Source organism: Rattus rattus, chromosome X, assembly GCF_011064425.1.
Source record: "Rattus rattus isolate New Zealand chromosome X, Rrattus_CSIRO_v1, whole genome shotgun sequence".
Classification (NCBI taxonomy): Eukaryota; Metazoa; Chordata; class Mammalia; order Rodentia; family Muridae; genus Rattus; species Rattus rattus.
This window is the reverse complement of record NC_046172.1, coordinates 1241351-1258783: the sequence shown is the minus strand read 5'-3', so window position 1 is coordinate 1258783 and position 17433 is coordinate 1241351. Positions and strand designations below refer to the sequence as shown.

The following is a 17433-nucleotide window of genomic DNA, read 5'->3' as shown; positions in this document are numbered from 1 at the left end:
CCTAGCCATGGGTTTTTACTATATTTACAATACCAGGAATATGATACCTCTTGTAAAACAGGCCTCAAATCTAACCAAGAGAGCAATTGGTTAACCCAAATAACAATATTTGCGTGGTCACACCAGTGAGCACATCTTGCCTGGCAAAGCAGTGTTATAATATGCAGGGTCCAGCACTGTATAAGACCATTACTGGTTTTCCTCCTCACAGAGGCCTACATAGCACCTTCTAGCACCAAGAAAGCTTGCCAGAATGGAGAGTTTCCTGGTCAGTTCAAAATTGATTTATCTTGGTTCTGAAGCCAAAGTTTGTTTCTTCAGCAATAGGGTCTTATCTAATTATTATGGACAACCAAAAGCAATAACAAAAACCTGTACTGTTTGGGATACCTCTGGGACCTCTTTGTCCAATAACTTGTATGGAGGTAACCTATGCTTAGCAGTAAGATTTTCATTTAATAGCTAGTGTCTTCTGGGAAAAGCATTGTTCACTAATGTGAATTTCTGTTCGAAATTTTTAAGTGGATTTTTTTAATTAGCTCACAAGCTAGTGGAGCTACAGAAAGATTCCTCTCCCTCAACTCCTGTCCCCATCCCTAATTAAACCTTTATTTCTCAATGTTCAATTCTTTATTCTTCAATATCATATCTGCTATCACCCCTTGGATTTCCTTTAAAACTTGGATTGCAAGATCCTAAGTTCTCAAGCAGCTTCTTCATGCATGCTTCATTTTGGTTTAGCCTTCCTTGGCCCTCATTTCTCAGTCTTCATCATTTCCACTACATGTTTTGACCTTTCTGCTCCAGTATTCCCCCTCCCTGCTTTTATTTAACCTATATTCTACCTCCTTCCCTCCCTAAATGTATTCTCAACCAATGGCTCATTTCTAGTGCCCTGACTTCTACATGTACTACATGTTGAAATATGCAAAACAAAATATTTGAAGCTATTTGTCCTAGTTTGTTTTCTATTGCTATGATAGATGTCAGAACAGCAAGCAATTTGTGGAAGAAAAAGTTTATTTGATTTGCATGTCCCCATCACAATCTGTCAATGAGGGAAGTCAAGGTAGGAACTCAAGCAGGAGCATAGGGAGAAACCATGGAGAGACACTGCTTTTTTGGCTTGCTCCCCATGACTTTCTCGGCTTGCCTTTTTAAATAACCTGGGACTACTTTTCCATGGAAGACACCACTCAAAGTAGGCCAGGCCATCTCACATTAATTGTTAATTAAAAAAATAACCCCACAGGCTCACTTACAGCCAAAGCTGATGAAGACATTTTCTCAGTTGAGAGCCCTCTTCCCAGGACCCTAGCTTATATCAAGTTGAAAAAACAAACTAGTACAATATATGGCATTATTGGATGATTTTTAATACAAAATTAGTCTTCAGTTCTCAGAAAAAATCCCACCATTGTGGTTTGCTATTATTCATGTCTGCAAATAAAATCTGTATTAGAAATCATAGTCAATGAAATAGACAAGAAAAAATAAAACTGATTGGAAAGAACTAAAATCCTCCTTATTTGTAGACAATAATAATAATGGTTGCATTGGGGGGGGTGGCTTAGAGGTTAAGAACACTGACTGATCTTCCAGAGGTCAGGAGTTCAATTCCCAGCAACCACATGGTGGCTCACAGCCATCTACAATGAGAACCGTCACCTGGCATGCAGACAGAACACTGTGTACATAATAAATAAATCTTTAAAAAGCAAAACAAAATAAAAATAAAAATGTTCTAAGAAAAAATAATGGCTACATGGTAAAATAGGACTCTAAGACTACCCAGTAAAATAAAAGTCAACTGGAGATTAAAGTTGGTCCAATTTTAGTCTAACATAGAAAGATATCCTACTAAAGCAGGAGATGAATGAGAGGCTACAACTCAGGGACAAGGTTGATAGTAGAACACATAGAGTTAAGAGTCAGATAATGTAATATATTGAGTTTTCAAAGAAGCAGTTGCTCACACAAAGTTTATCCTGCAGCATATTTATTAGAGAGCACATGAGATGGAAACAAAAGGAAAAAATGACACAAAGAAAGAAGTTATACTACAAAATAAGTCTCATATCCTCAATTAGCCTCATGAAGAATGATGGAGATAAAATGACCTTTAAGAACCCACACACCTATGGTCACTTGATTTTTGACAAAGGAGCTAAAACCATTCAATGGAAAAAAGATAGCATTTTCGACAAATAGTGCTGGTTCAACTGGAGGTCAGCATGTAGAAGAATGCAAATTGATCCATGCTTATCACCCTCTACAAAGCTTAAGTCCAAGTGGATCAAGGACCTCCACATCAAACCAGATACACTCAAACTAATAGAAGAAAAAGTGGGGAAGAACCTCAAACACATGGGCACTGGATAAAATTTCCTGAACAAAACACCAATGGCTTATGCTCTAAGATCAAGAATCGACAAGTGGGACCTCATAAACCTGCAAAGCTTCTGTAAGGCAAAACACACTGTCATGAGGAACAAACGGCAACCAACAGATTGGGAAAAGATCTTTACCAATCTTACATCTGATAGAGGGCTTATATCCAAAATATACAAAGAACTCAAGAAGTTAGACTGCAGGGAGACAAATAACCCTATTAAAAATGGGGTACAGAGCTAAACAAAGAATTCACAGCTGAGGAATGCTGAATGGCTGAGAAACACCTAAAGAAATGTTCAACATCTTTAGTCATAAGGGAAATGCAAATCAAAACAACCCTGAGATTTCACCTCACACCAGTGAGAATAGCTAAGATCAAAAACTCAGGTGACAGCAGATGCTGGCGAGGATGTGGAGAAAGAGGAACACTCCTCCAGTGTAGGTGGGATTGCAGACTGGTACAACCATTCCGTAAATCTGTCTGGAGGTTCCTCAGAAAATTGGACATTGAACTACCTGAGGAGCTAGCTATACCTCTCTTGAGCATATACCCACAAGATGCCCCAACATATAAAAAAGACACATGCTCCAATATGTTCATAGCAGCCTTATTTATAATAGCCAGAAGTTGGAAAGAACCCAGATGCCCTTCAACAGAGGAATGGATACAGAAAATGTGGTTCATCTACACAATGGAATATTACTCAGCTATCAAAACAATGACTTTATGAAATTCATAGGCAAATGGATGGAACTAGAAAATATCATCTTGAGCAAGGTAATCCAATCACAGAAAAAAATACACGGTATGCACTCAAGTTCGAATTACTCAAGATACAATCCACAGACCACATGAAGCTCAAGAAGAAGGATGACCAAACGTGCATATGCTTACCTTCTTAAAAATATTCATAGGAGGAGATATAGAGACAAAGTTTGGAGCAGAGACTGAAGGAAGTGTCATTCAGAGTCTGCCCTAATGTGACCCATATACATACAGGCACTAGATAAGATTGATGAAGCTAAGAAGTGCATGCTACAGAAACAGGATATAGATGTCTTCTGGGAGACACAGTCAGAGCATGCCAAATATAGAGGTGAATGCTAGCAGCAAATCATTGAACTGAGAACAGGATCTCCTTTGGATTAATTAGAGAAAGGATTGAAAGGGCTGGAGGGGCTTGCAACCCCATAAGAACAACAATACCAACCCACCAGAGCTCCCAGGGACTAAACCACTACTCAAAGACTATACATGGACTGACCCATTGCTCCAACTGTATATGTAGCAGAGGATGGCCTTGCTGGGCACCAAAGGAAGGTGAAGATCTTGGTCCTTCCAAGGTTGAACCCCCAGTGTAGGGGAATGTCGGGGGAGCGACACCCTTATAGAGAAAGGGGAGGGGGAGTGGATAGGGGGTTTATGAACAGGAAATCAGGAAAGGGAATAACATTTGAAATGTAAATAAAAATATCAAAAAAAAGACAGATAGAAAAAGAGTCAGAATTCTGGGGACTGGAAAGATGGTTCAGTGGTTAAAAGCACTGAATACTCTTTCAAAGGATCCAAATTCAATTCCCAGCACCTACATAGCAGCTCACAACTATTTCTAACTCTAGTTCCAAGGAATCCAACATCTTCACACAAACAAATGCGCAGGAAGGAGACCAATGAAAATAAATTTTAAAAATTAAAATTAAAAAGAGTCAGAACCCTGTATCTATCAGTTATTAAACCACTAGGGGGAATATAAAGTGAGCAAAATAGCTTTGCAACTAAGCCAATTTGCAAGGACTAAGAGCAGAAGCCTACCTGCCATAGCTTCCTTAGTAATTGGGACAAATCACTATTCAATTAGAGATCTGCGCAGCACACGCAACTGTCTACTACAGACAGCAACTTGAAAACCTCATGTTTCTTTAAGGGCAGTCAGTGGTTCATATAGTTCCTCATGTGGTGACCCCCAATCATCAAATTATTTTCATTGCTACTTCATAAGTGTAATTTTGCTACTGTTATGAATCATGATGGAAATCTTTATGTTTTCTAATAGTCTTAGGCAACCTTTGTGAAAGAGTCATTTCAAACCCCAAAGGGGTTGAGGCCCCAGGTTGCAAGCTGCTATTTAAGCTTCAGGGCCTATTCAAAAGCGCATACCTGAGTTCTAAGCGTAAGTTTCTGAGAATAACTCTTCTGTGCTTCTTTCCTTCATCTCTTAAACTAGAGTTCTATTGTTTTCCATCATTTTTGTCTGCCCTGGTATATTGTTTGAGAATCATACCATCCTGAAGAGATAGAGGTTAGTATTTTGTGGCAAATTGTTCTCTAATCTTTTGATTCTCCTTCCCTTGAGAAGCATGGCTTGTGGGGGTGTGGTGGTGCATGCCTTTGGTCCCAGAACTCAGGAGTCAGAGGCAGGAGGATCTCTGAGTTTGAGGCCAGCCTGGTCTACAGAGTGAGCTCCAAGACAGCCAGGGCTATACAAAGAAAACCTGTCTTGAAAAAAAGGAAGGAAGGAAGGAAGGAAGGAAGGAAGGAAGGAAGGAAGGAATAAGAGCAAGTGAGGGGGAGGGAGGGAGGGAGGGAGGGGGAGAGAGAGAGAGAGAGAGAGAGAGAGAGAGAGAGAGAGAGAGAAATTTTTTTATTGATATGGAAGGGTCCAGCCCACCATAGGGAGTGTCATCCATAGGTGGACCAAGTGAACATGAGGAGTAAGCCAGCATACAACATTTTTCTTTAGTATTCACTTCAGTTCCTGCCTCAAGGTTTCTGCCCTAATTAAGTTCCTGACTCATCTTTCCCTGAGAATGGACTGATATGGAAGTATATACCAAATAAACTCTTTACACCCAGGTTGCTTTTAGTCCTGGTCTTTGATCACAGCAGTAGAGTCAACTAGGACAGAAGTGTGACATCTTAACATAAGTATATGATATATAGTGATCACTGGCTTTACCACCATTTCAAAATACTAATAGAGGAATTTTTGTAAGGATACTAAAGTTTGAGGTCCTTATTCAGTATAAAGAAAGTCTGCATAATTTGAAGCCACCATGATGTGGGGCAGGGCAAGTCACATAGAGGACATCTCATTAATGTGCTCAGCAAATAGTATACAAAGCTAACAGCCAGACATGTGAATGACAACTTCTCAAGAATTGATTCCCCAGTCATTGAGTCACCACAGCCACCAAATCTTCCTAGCTGCACACACTGTGAAGCAGAAGTTAATGATTCCCACTGTGCTCTGTCTAAATTCCTGAGCCACAAAAATTCTTGGGAACAGTAAAATGGTTATTGTAAGTCACTAAACTTGGGGGTAATTTGTTTCTGAGCAATAGTAAGCAGAATGCACAGGCTATAGCGCTGACTGTGGTAAATGCTCAAGACCATCTGTGCACACTTGCAGAGTATGCTCTTGGGCATTCTCTGGCTCTGCATGAAATGGCTCAAAGAAATCCTCCCATATGGAGATTTGACAAGGAGACTTTTCAAGATCTCAAGTATCATTTTTAGAATCCACTCTATGCTTTTCTTCAAGATGCAAGTATGTGACGAATGGAGTAGTCCAACAGTGAAGATAGGTCTAAGGAAGTGGGAAGTTAGCCACTCCACACACTTTCTGAGCCGAAATACTTTGTGAACGTTTTGCAATTTCATCTAGTTGGCATCAGGTTTTTGTTTACTTTTGCATTGGCCAAACACAAAATACAAGTATACCCAGTTATATGAGTCAGGAAGCATATCAAGTCATCTTAGGTAAATAACTTTTAAAGCTAAGAACTTTTTTTCTAAAGAAGATAATCTCCTTGAGATAATATTTCTAGATCCTCTCCAAAAAGCAGTGCATATGTACTGGTGTTGAAGAAATCCAAATGAAAGAAGTTAGTTTATTTTTATGACCGCTAATAGGATTTATATTGTTAACAAGCAGAAGTAAGGACTTCCATGTTAGCTTTTACTTAGAAGAGCTCAACAACAGAAAAGAGTGAGGAAAACCACCAACCTCTCCACAGGTCAGAATGTGCCTGGTAATAAGCAATGCTTCTGGAAAAGTTCAAAGCCAAATTTTCCCAATATTCAATATGGCTAAAATTCTACAGGTTGAAATAATGAAAATGTGCAGTTTATTATGAATAATATCATGCTAGACATTTAGAGTAACCAGATATTTAGGGAAGTTGTTGGAGACCAGTTTCCAAAAATATTCCTCAAGGTTGAAGCATTTTGTAGAACAGCTGGCTGACTCCACACTTCAGGCAATCCATCCTCCTAACCTGATTCTGTTTTACTAAACATGAAACCTCTGTATTGTAAATGATGTCTCTTTGTATTTGGTGATTTGGGAACCTTATCAAGAATAGAATGGCAACATAATGAAATCTAATACTGCTTGTGCTAATTAAAAACAAAATGTTTAAATGATATGGCAAGACAAGATGAAGGGAGAGGAAGCTCAGTGGCAGTCCCTGCCATTTCAGTCAGTCAACAGCATTATCCTCCTGTGTCACAAAGCTAAGACATAGGGAAGAAACTGTTATTCTCAGATAGAAAGCTAAAGTCAGAAGAAAAATTAACTGCCTATAATCATGTAATCAGGAAGGCACAGGGCAGATTTTGAAGATGGGAGTCTTTCATTATAAGATAATATTACTTATTTGAATGAAAGTTAAGTTGTTATACACCTCCCACCTTTCCACCAAGCCTTCACATACTCTATCCACTTTTATCAGAGACAACCCTTCCATTCCATATGCTAGTTAAGAGAATCTCAAAAGGTAATGAATTTCCACAAGAAAGCTATGTAAATTGCAATGTACCATCCAAATGTGAGGTATTTCTATTAGTTTTATACTAACTTGGACTCATGTCCTGCTCCATCACCTTCCCTAGAATGGCTTATACTGCCTTAAGGAACAGAACAGATGCAATATACTTAGAAAAACTTCCCTAAATATTGGGAAATTGTCAGGCATAACATTCATTGTAATAAACATTTAACTACAGAGATTAGTCATATTGAATATATTTTCATGATTGTGAAATTATCACCATTGTCCATCTCTAGAACTTTTTGATCATAAAAAAACCACAAATTCTGCACTTACTAAAAACTAATTTCCCATTCTCCTGTCCTATAACCACAATTCTATATTTTCTCTATGAATTTAGCTGCTCTAAGCACCTCTCATGGGTAAGATCATACAGTATTTGTCTTTTCATGACTAGCCTATTTCACAACCTAATCCCCACCTTCTCTCTTTGTCCTGTGCCCTCCTTTTGCCTTGGGCATGGTTTCACTCTTCTAACACTCTCCCCAGCTTAATCTTCCACACATCCCTGCTCCCTGTCAATCACTCCAACTCCTGAGCCCTTTGTTTTAGACATTGAGCTTCTACTCTAAGTTTCTGAAGGACCACGTCATTTTTATTCTTGCCAGGAAATGAACCATATTCTCTACCAACCTTCCAGATACTGGTTAGTAAGCCCCAGGTTACAGCCAAGCTTGGACCTTTATGTCTGAATTCCCCTGATATGGCTCCCTTCTGCCACCTGCTGGTCATGGACACCAATGGGACTGTTTTCTTTTTCTTTTCCTTTTTTTTTTTATTGGATATTCTATGTATTTACATTTCAAATGTTATCCCCTTTCTGGGTTCCCCATCTCCCATAACCCTCCCCCTGCTTCTATGAGGGTGCCCCCCCTCCCACCCACCAACTCCCACCACACCGCCCTAGCATTCCCCTACACTGGGTAAAGGAGCCTTCATAGGACCAAGGGCATCTGGAGGAAGAGTTGAAGCAAAGGCCATGGAGGGGGATTGGGGGGTGCTGCTTACTAACATGTTTCCCATGGCTTTGCTCAGCCTGCTTTCTGATCACACAGCCATGAGTGACACCACTCTCACTAGCTAATCTTTGTGAATCTGAGGGCAGCTTGATCTACATAGCAAATTCCAGGCCAGCAAGGACTACAGAATGAAACCTTATTTTTAAAAATAGATTTGGGGGTTTGGAGGTATTATGGTTTGGATTTCCAATGTCCCCTATAAGCCATTTATTAAAGGCATGCTCAACATGTGGTGCTCTTAAGGCACAGCTGAACCTTTAATGTGCTTTTCTCAGAGGAAGTTAGGTCATTGTAGGTATGCCTATAAAAAGACTCCAGCCACCTCTTGTGATTCTCTTTTGCTTCTCAGTCACCATCTACCATCTACCATGCATTCCCATTAAGATTTACTGTGCTGAGGTGGGCACTGTGTGAAGCGGGCACGCACAGAACCTGCACTCTGGGCCCACCCGGCCCCTGGCATGGCGCGGCCAACGACTGGCTCAGAGCCAGGATTGAAATTCCAAGATGGTTGACCAGGATCCTGGGTGCATTAGACCCTTTTAACAAATGGTGGCCTCAGGAACTGGGGTTGTGGTCACCTCCCTCTTCATGACACCCCTGGATGTAGTGAAGGTCCGCCTTCAGTCTCAGAGACCCGACCCTCGATAGATAGCAAATTGACAACACCCTCCAAATGCTGGAGTCTTTCCTACACCAAATCACCCTCCTCTCTACAATCCCCAGTGACATGCTTCCTGTACTGCAATGGTGTTCTGGAGCCCCTGTACCTGTGCCCAAATGGTACTCGCTGCACCACCTGGTTTCAGGATCCTACACTGGCACCTTGGATGCCTTTGTGAAGACTGTGAGGCATGAGGGCACCAGGACCCTGTACAGCGGCCTCCCAGCCACCGTGGTGATGACTGTGTCTGCTACCATCAGCTACTTCACTGCTTATGACCAACTCAAGTCCTTCCTATGTGCTTAGTCCTTGACCTCTGACCTCTATGTACCCATAGTAGCTGGTGCCTTCGGCTGAATGGGCATTGTGACAGTGGTCAGCCCCTTGGAGCTTGTGCGGATCAAGGTGCAGGCTCAGCACACGTCATACAGCGAACTGGCTACCTGTGTTCAAGCTGTGGTGGCTCAGGATGGCTGGGGCGCTCACTGTGGCTGGGCTGGCGTCTCCCTGCTCTGGCTGGTGAGGAAAGATGCACTTCTCAGCTCTTGTACTGGGTCAACTGCGATTGGTGAGCTGGCTGAGGGACTAAGACCAAAGAACAGACATCTGTGGGCGCAAGTAGCTGTGTGGCTGGTGGCATCTCAGGAATGGTGGCTGCCTCCGTTACCCTACTCTTCAATGTGGTCAAGACCCAGACAAATGTCACTGGGAGCAGTGGAGGCTGTGAGAGGTTTCCTCCCCAGGATCATCAAGGCTGCACCCTCCTGCGCCATCATGATCAGCACTCAAGACTTTTGCAAAAGCTTCTTCCAGAGGCTCAACCAGGAGCAGCCTCTGGACCACTGAAGGCTAAGGAGTAACTGGCTCGTGCCCGGGTGGGAACAGGAGACTGAGCCAAGTGCCTTCCCTCCCAGTCCAGTCACCCAGGCTGTCCTCATCTGGATTCCTGCTGTTTCCCTTCCCAGGATTGCCACTCTCTCACTTCCGAGTTCAAGACCAAATCAGACGGTTGCCCTGCTTTGCATCCCTATGTTTCTTATAGCTTGGCCGCAAGGAGCTGAGAGCTCGGGCCAGGCAGTATCCCCAGTCATTTGTTCCTTGTCTAAAGATGATATTCTTCTGTAGAAAAAAAAGATTTACTGTGCTACCACAGGCCCAAAGAAACAGGCTAAAGTGACAGTGGACTGAATAAACCCTTTCTCCTTTTGAGACATTTATTCCATGTATTTGTCACAGCAAGAATGGGTTGAATGAATTTGTGAGTGGGAAAAAACAACTACCCAGTATCAACAAGAAGCTTGAGTATTGGAAATAAAGGAATACAATCTAGTGTTGGTAACATATCTTTATATATTATTATGTTTCCCTTTATCTTCCTCACTGAGTTATCCTTTGTTTTTCCATTTCTCTTTAAATTTATTTCCTCCATCTCATGTCCCGAGCATCCATCCGAGGTGAGTAGCATTAGAAATACTATTTTTTGAATGTGTTTATTGGTTTATTTTCTCATTGCTCTGACAAAACACATGACAGAGGCAACTCAATAGAAGGATTTATTTTTGACTCACAATTTAAGAAAAGATATAGTCTATCACGGTAAATAGTGGTGAGACAATGGTAGATAAGGCAGCCAGCTGGTCAGAGAGAGGAATGCTGATACTAAGCTTGCTTGTTCCTTTCTTCCCTTTTAATTTAGCCTAGCCCATTGGATTGTTTCACCCACATTCAACATGGATCTTTCTCCTCTATGGAAACATCCTTAAAGAAACACAAAGAGATATGTCTTCTAGGTGGTTCCAAATCCAATCAACTTGGTAATGAAGACTCTATATCACAGATGTAAAAGTTAAAAGAGACAAATGTAAAAGTTGGTAGTACAATTTAGATAATGTTTTAGGAAATTAACCTTAGTAAAAAAGAGTGAGTGGCTTTCCTATGGTTAGGGACAAGGGATATTAGAAATCTGGGAGGAATCGGATTATAGTCAGTGGTTTCAGAATTCATTTTGCTAGGAAGAGTCTATTGTAGGAGATTGTGACAAAGGTCTTTTTCTAGGAACCTGTGTAAGAACTATAGTCTGATGATTTATGGAGAACCCAAAATGTTGGATCTCAGTCAAAAACTATGGATGCAGCTGATGAAGATTATAATGTGGCTTTCATTCCTTTATTGGCCACCATGTTCTGCCAAAATTAGGCTCTGGTCTGATGTAGAGGTCAGAAATAGAACTCAGTTTTAGTCAAAAACTGTAGCTCAGTGGCACAGCCCTTACTTAGCATGTATGAGGTTCCATCTCAGCACCACAAAAATGTCAGCATATGTTTGATACTTGCAGGTGGAAAAACCAGGCAAATCAACCCATGTAATGTCAGGTGAATGTCTTTGTTGTTCTTTTGCTTTGTTTTAAGACAGTGTCTCTGTATGTAGCCCTGGATGTCCTGGACATCACTATGTAGACCAGGCTAGCCTTGAACTCACAGAAACGCTTCTTCCTCTGCTTCCAGAATGCTGGAATCAAAGGCCATGTGCCACCATGCCAAACCATATTTATTGTTCTTACAGAACTCCAGTGATAAAATTGCTAAATAATTCTCACTAATATATGTTAATAGTCAAACAAATGCCAGTAGACTAAATCAATGTAAATCATCTTGAAAATTACATCAGATCTTTTATAAAATAAAACAATTATTAATTAAATTCAATACCACAAAACATTTTTATCCTGCATTGTCCCGCTCTATCGTCTCGCCAGCAAGAACACGTGGGGACACACGAATCCTTCTGTAGCCAAAATGTTTATTATTTCTTAAAGAGAGAGGGCCGGAGCGCCAGCATGGCGAGGCTTATATACACCCTAGCGCAGCGCATCCACACTTGATTGGTTGCTTACCCGTGGTCTCATTAGGCACGCCCCGGAGTGGGCAAAGACCTGGCACGAAGGCACTCTTGCACATGTGCACACAGTTAACTTCCTGAAAGGAAGTCGGCTAGCGCGGCGGAGGCCAGCGCCATCTTGTAATGGCGAAAGCTATCCCGGCTTTCCATGTGGGGCGCAGTGGAAGCCAGCGCCATCTTGTGGTGGCGAATGTTATTGCGGCCCTCTACACTGGATGATTACCTTAGTAGTAATTTCTAAATCATATTTATTCATTTACTTATTGTGTATGTGCACATGGGTGTGCCTATTCAACCATGCACATGTGGATGTCAGAGAAAAACTTGCAAGAATCCTGGTACCAGATGGGTCCTAGAAATCAAATCCATCAGTCTAGATAGCAAACACCTTTACTTGCTGAGCCATCTAATGGGAACCTTACTAGTGATTTTGAGTGCCTACCAGGTACTCTGCTGTACCACACACTGTTTCTTTTAATCCTCACAAACCCCGCTGAGATCTGTAGCTCATCAACATATCAATTTACATAGGAGGAAAGTGAAATTCAAAAACATTAATTTACCTGTGATCACTTTCTCAGGACTCCTTCAGCCAATCTGATTCAAACAAGAAAATGAAATTTCTACATGTTAACCTCATTTATTAAAGTACTGTAATTATATGATGTCATTCTGGCCACCACTTATTATTAATTCTTTTATTTCTTTTCTCTTTTCTACATATATGTATGTATGTATGTATGTATGTAGTATGCATACACATGAGTGCACATGTGAGCAGCAGAGGACCAAATGCACATGTGGGAGTTGGTTAGGGCTCTAACTCAGGTCATTAGGCATGTTTGCCTGCTGTGCTAACCACTACCTTTTGTCTTATTTTCTGAAGGACCTCAAATTTTACCTATTTATCTCTGTTTAGCCTTTATATTTTGGGTGAAGGTGATGTCAGGTCAACTTGAGAAGTCTTGAAAAGTTGAGGCTAGCTGTAGAATACCCTTACTGGGATAACAAAATCCAAGAGCTAAACTAATCAATTCACCATTGCTCTAGAAATTTATTCCTAATGGCTCAAAAGGTGTCAGAATATTTGCTCCTTGGTTTGATTAGAAGTTCTCTCACCTCTCTCCTCCTTCTTCCCTTCTCTTCCTTCCTTTCATCCTTCACCTTTCTGTCTTGTTCTCTCTATTTCTGTCTTCTTTTCACACACACACACACACACACACACACACACACACACACACACACACACACATACACAAACATACACACATAGTTGTCAAAATGAGATTGACCTTACACCAACTACCCCAAGTGCTGCTAAAATTCTTGGGATAAACAAACACTAGTCTCTCTTTTCCATCTGTCCCAATGACAAGCCAAAGCAAGGTATAATTCAACCAAAGTTCACTCTAGGGAACCAATAGATTTATTGGGGTTACTTACAGAGATGAGGGGTTATGGGCAGGAGCATGGGTGACCCTAAAGAAACTATACACTGGAAGATCTGAATCCAGAGTGGATGATGATTGCCCCATGCCTTGTAGATAAAGTTCTCTCCCCTCATCTTTTCCTACCCCTATCCTCTAGTCCTTCCCAGCTTCTCTCCTGATATGCAATTAGGGCAGTATTGTATATAACTGCAAGGAGTGGGAGACTGAATATTCAGGTGAGGATTCCAGAACTCTCCCAACCCCACTTTTCCAAGAGGGAACATTAGTAATCAACAATTCCAGCTGAAATGACATTTGGTGAGCAAGCCCAGTCAAACTCTTGAGGATGATGGTGGTTTGGTGCAGAGGATTGTTCTATACAATTCCAAAACCACAGAAAACCCACACCTATTGTTCATTCCAGCTGTAAATTTTATAGCACTTGCAAATAAGTAAAATGCAACCTGGGACAAGACCAAAGTCATGTATGGGTCTTTTCTCCTTGCCTATGACAATTCCAATTCTGCCTTCAATCAGGATAATGCTGATGTGTTTCTGAGTCACAGTTTAAATGTCTATTCAAAATATATTATTACATTTTCCTTTGGTACTATCCACTTGTCCCAATATGCTATATTAAATATTCTATTCAAATAGTAATCCAAAGAATGATCTGGACAGCCCACCAAACAGCTGAAAGTGGAGGGAATATGCCATTGGTATTGTTTAAGGTGGAGAAAAAAGCAGACTTATTTAGTCGGTGGTATATTTTTATGGCTTTTCTGAGGCAAGGTCTTGCTACGTAGACCAAGCTATTCTCAAACTTAAGGTAGCTCTCCTAAGTTCTGAGTTCATAGGTGTGCATGACCAAGCCCTGCCTTTCATCTATTTGATTTTTTTATTATCAATGTGTATTATGGTGCACATGCAGAGATCAGAGGACAACTTTCCAGAGTCAGTTCTCTCCTTTTACTCTGGATTCTAGAGATTGGATTCAAATCATCAGGCTTGTGAATCAAATGGTTTACCCAGTGAGCTATCTCTCCAGCCCTATTGTGGCATTGAAATGCTCTAGAAAATGATCATTCTTGTTGACTGTAGTTAGGATGGGTCATTCTGACTCTCTCTTTCCCTGACTGGAACTCAACATGCTCACTTTTTCCGAGGATGCTTAATAACTAACTGTATATCAGTTTTCCTTTCTGAGCTTTCTCTTCTTGTGTATAGCTCTGCGTATTCACATGCTAACTCAACTCATAACACTTTATGTTTTACTATTTTATTCTGGCTCCTGATCTTTGCTTTTGTATTCTTGAGATTGTTCTCATGCAAATTTTGGGGTCAGTTTGTTTAGTTGTAGCTTCCGGCTTCAAGTATAATTTTACTCACCTTTAAACTGGAATGTTTCAAGCTTGTAGCTCTCTTCGAAACAGTGTCATGTAGCTCAGGTTGGTTTCAAACCTGCCTTATCTTTCTACTTCAACCTCCCTCCTGAGTGCTGAGATTGCAAGCATAAACCACCATATACACCCTAAACATTCGTGAACACTACATACATACTAAAGCTTTTAATTCTTTAGTATTACAAAGCCTCTTATATACCAATATTGTGGAAAATTTCTCATTCTACATTAGAATTGCAACTTTTAAAATAGGTGTGACATTGCTTCTCAGCCTTTTGGCTAAGATCAACATGTAAAATAGACTCAGTTTTGCTTTTAAGTATGTGTATATGTGTGTCTTTGTGTGGGTATGTACAAGTGAGTGCAGGTGTTTATGGAAGCCAGAAGAGGGAGTTGGATCACATAAACCTGAAGTTTCAGGCCATTGTGGGAACCGAACTCCAGTCCTGCAAGAGCAGTAAGTGCTCTTAATTGCTGAGACATCTCTCCAGCCTCCTGATTTTAACATTTTTATTTCTAAATATAGTTTAACTGGACGATTGCTATGGTATGAACAGTGAGATCCTTTCCAAAATAAATTTCAAAACATTATCCCCAAAGCAACAAAATTAAGAGGTGTGGCCTCAGGGGCATGGTTAATTAAACAAAGTCTCACTTACTCTCCTGAGACTGGCACTGTGATAGAAGGCTTCCAGCTTGAAGAGCTGCTCTTCTTGCCCTTTTTCTTTCTGCCATATGAGAGCACAGTGATAAGGCTCTTTCTTCAGAGAGCAGCTTCACCAGATAAGCACTGATGTGTGTGACTTGGTTTTGGACATCTCAATCTCCAGAACTCTAAGAAAAAATTCTATTTTTATAACATTTATTTATTTATTTCATGTATATGAGTACAATGTCAATGCCTTCACACAGAGAAAGGAGCCTCGGTTGAGGAAATGCCTTTATGAGATCCAACTGTAAGGTGTTTTCTCAATTAATGATCAATAAGGGAGGGCCCAGTCATTGTGGGTGGTACCATCCCCTAGTCTTGCTTTCCTGGGTATTAAGAAAGCAGGATGAACAAGCCATGGGAAGCCAGCCAGTAAGCAGCCCCTCCATGGCCTCTGCATCAGCTCCTACCTTCAGGATCCTGCCCTGTTTGAGTTTGTTTTCTGTTTTCCTTTGATGAACAGCAATGTGGAAGTGTAAGCCAAATACACTCTTTCCTCCTCAACTTGCTTTTTTTGGTCCTGGTGTTTTGTCACAGCAATAGAAACCTTAACTAGGCAAGGACTATTCTGATATAAACCAGAAAAAAAAAAAGAAACTCATTTGCTATTTATGTTTTTTCCTTCCTATTCCATCTCAGTCCTTGCTTTTTGGAAAGAACAGAAGTTTGGTCTATCTCATTTACCACTTCACCTCTGGAGTACAGGATGGTGACAAAACATGGTAAGCAGAAAAAGGGAGTGGGGCTGAAGAAAAGTGTTGAACAAAATGTTATTTTCTTTTTTCTTTTTTGCCAAGCTGTGACTGTTTATTAACCGACCAGATTATAAAAATACCATGGACAGTATCTTAGCTCATCGTCTAATAAGCCTGTTTATCTGATCTTCCTGTTGCCAGTATCTCCACCTTCTACAAAGTGAGTTGTCTTTTTCTTCATTCCACCTCGTGGGGAAGGCAGTTTGAAGGGCCTTCGGAAGTTATTTGCTTCCTTGAAGCGTGTCCCAACTGTATAGATCTCATGAATTAGATCCTGCATGTAGATGATGCCAAATTTATCAAGAGATCGAGCAATCAAGGAATTATCTGTCAAGGCAATGCACTTTTTATTGATTTTGCCATAGCCTCGCTTGTAGATGAGCTCGTTTACTGACTTCAGGTTGGGGTGCCCCCATGCAATGTACGGTTCCGCGATCCTCAGCATGTTAATTGAAGCCTTGTTGAGCTTCACAAAGGTGCCATTGAGGATCTGCCGAGGACGTAGTGGCTGCAATACCTTGCGCACCTTTGGGCTTACTCCATTGATACATCAGATTCTGATGACAAAGGCCAATTCTGGTTCTGTGGGCACATAGAAGTTCCAGGTTTCCTCACCATCCTAGCCATGAAAATCTCAGTCCGGGACATCTGCCTGTACTCCTTGTGAGAGTGCTCTGCCTTCTCATAGATGAGCTTCCTCCTTGCCTTTCGCAGTGTCTTATTTTTAGGGCAAACTTCTTCCTCAGGTGATTGACCTTCTACTCTGTGAAATTCCTTCGCTTTTTCTCAAGCGTTCCTGGCTCTGCAGCAGCCTTCTTTTTCTTCTCTGGTACAGCCTCCATGGTTCCAGCCTTAAAAAGAGAGCCAAAATACTATTTTTGTGTTCCCCTTCTAGGAATTCAGATCCAGTGTGTCTCAGATAGGTTCTAGAAATCAGTGATATTTTTTAAGATTGATTTTTTTTATGTATACAGTGTTCTGCCTGCATGTACACCTGCATGTCAGAAGAGGACATCAGATCCCATTACAGATGGTTGTGAGTCACCACATGGTTGCTGGGATTTGAACTCAGGACCTCTGGAAGAGCAGTCAGTGCTCTTAACCACTGAGCCATCTCTCCAGCCCCAGAAATCTGTATTTTTTAAAGATTTATTTTTATTTATGGGCCAGATGTCACATGTGTACAGATGCCTAAGGAGGCCAGCAACAGGCAATGGGTTACTGGAACTGGAGTTACAGGCATCTTATTTAGGTACTTGGTACTGAACACAGGTCCTCTAGAGCACTCTTAACTACAATCATTTCTTCAGCCCAGGAGACTGTGTTTT

The 17433-nt window shown here is 41.0% G+C and overlaps 2 pseudogenes; one reads left to right on the top strand and one right to left on the bottom strand.

The window, feature by feature from the left end:
• Positions 1-8753: 8753 nt before the first annotated feature.
• Positions 8754-9895, top strand: LOC116889105 (annotated as a pseudogene).
• A 6308-nt stretch (positions 9896-16203) lies between these two features.
• LOC116889273 lies at positions 16204-16947 on the bottom strand (annotated as a pseudogene).
• Between the last annotated feature and the right edge of the window lie 486 nt (positions 16948-17433).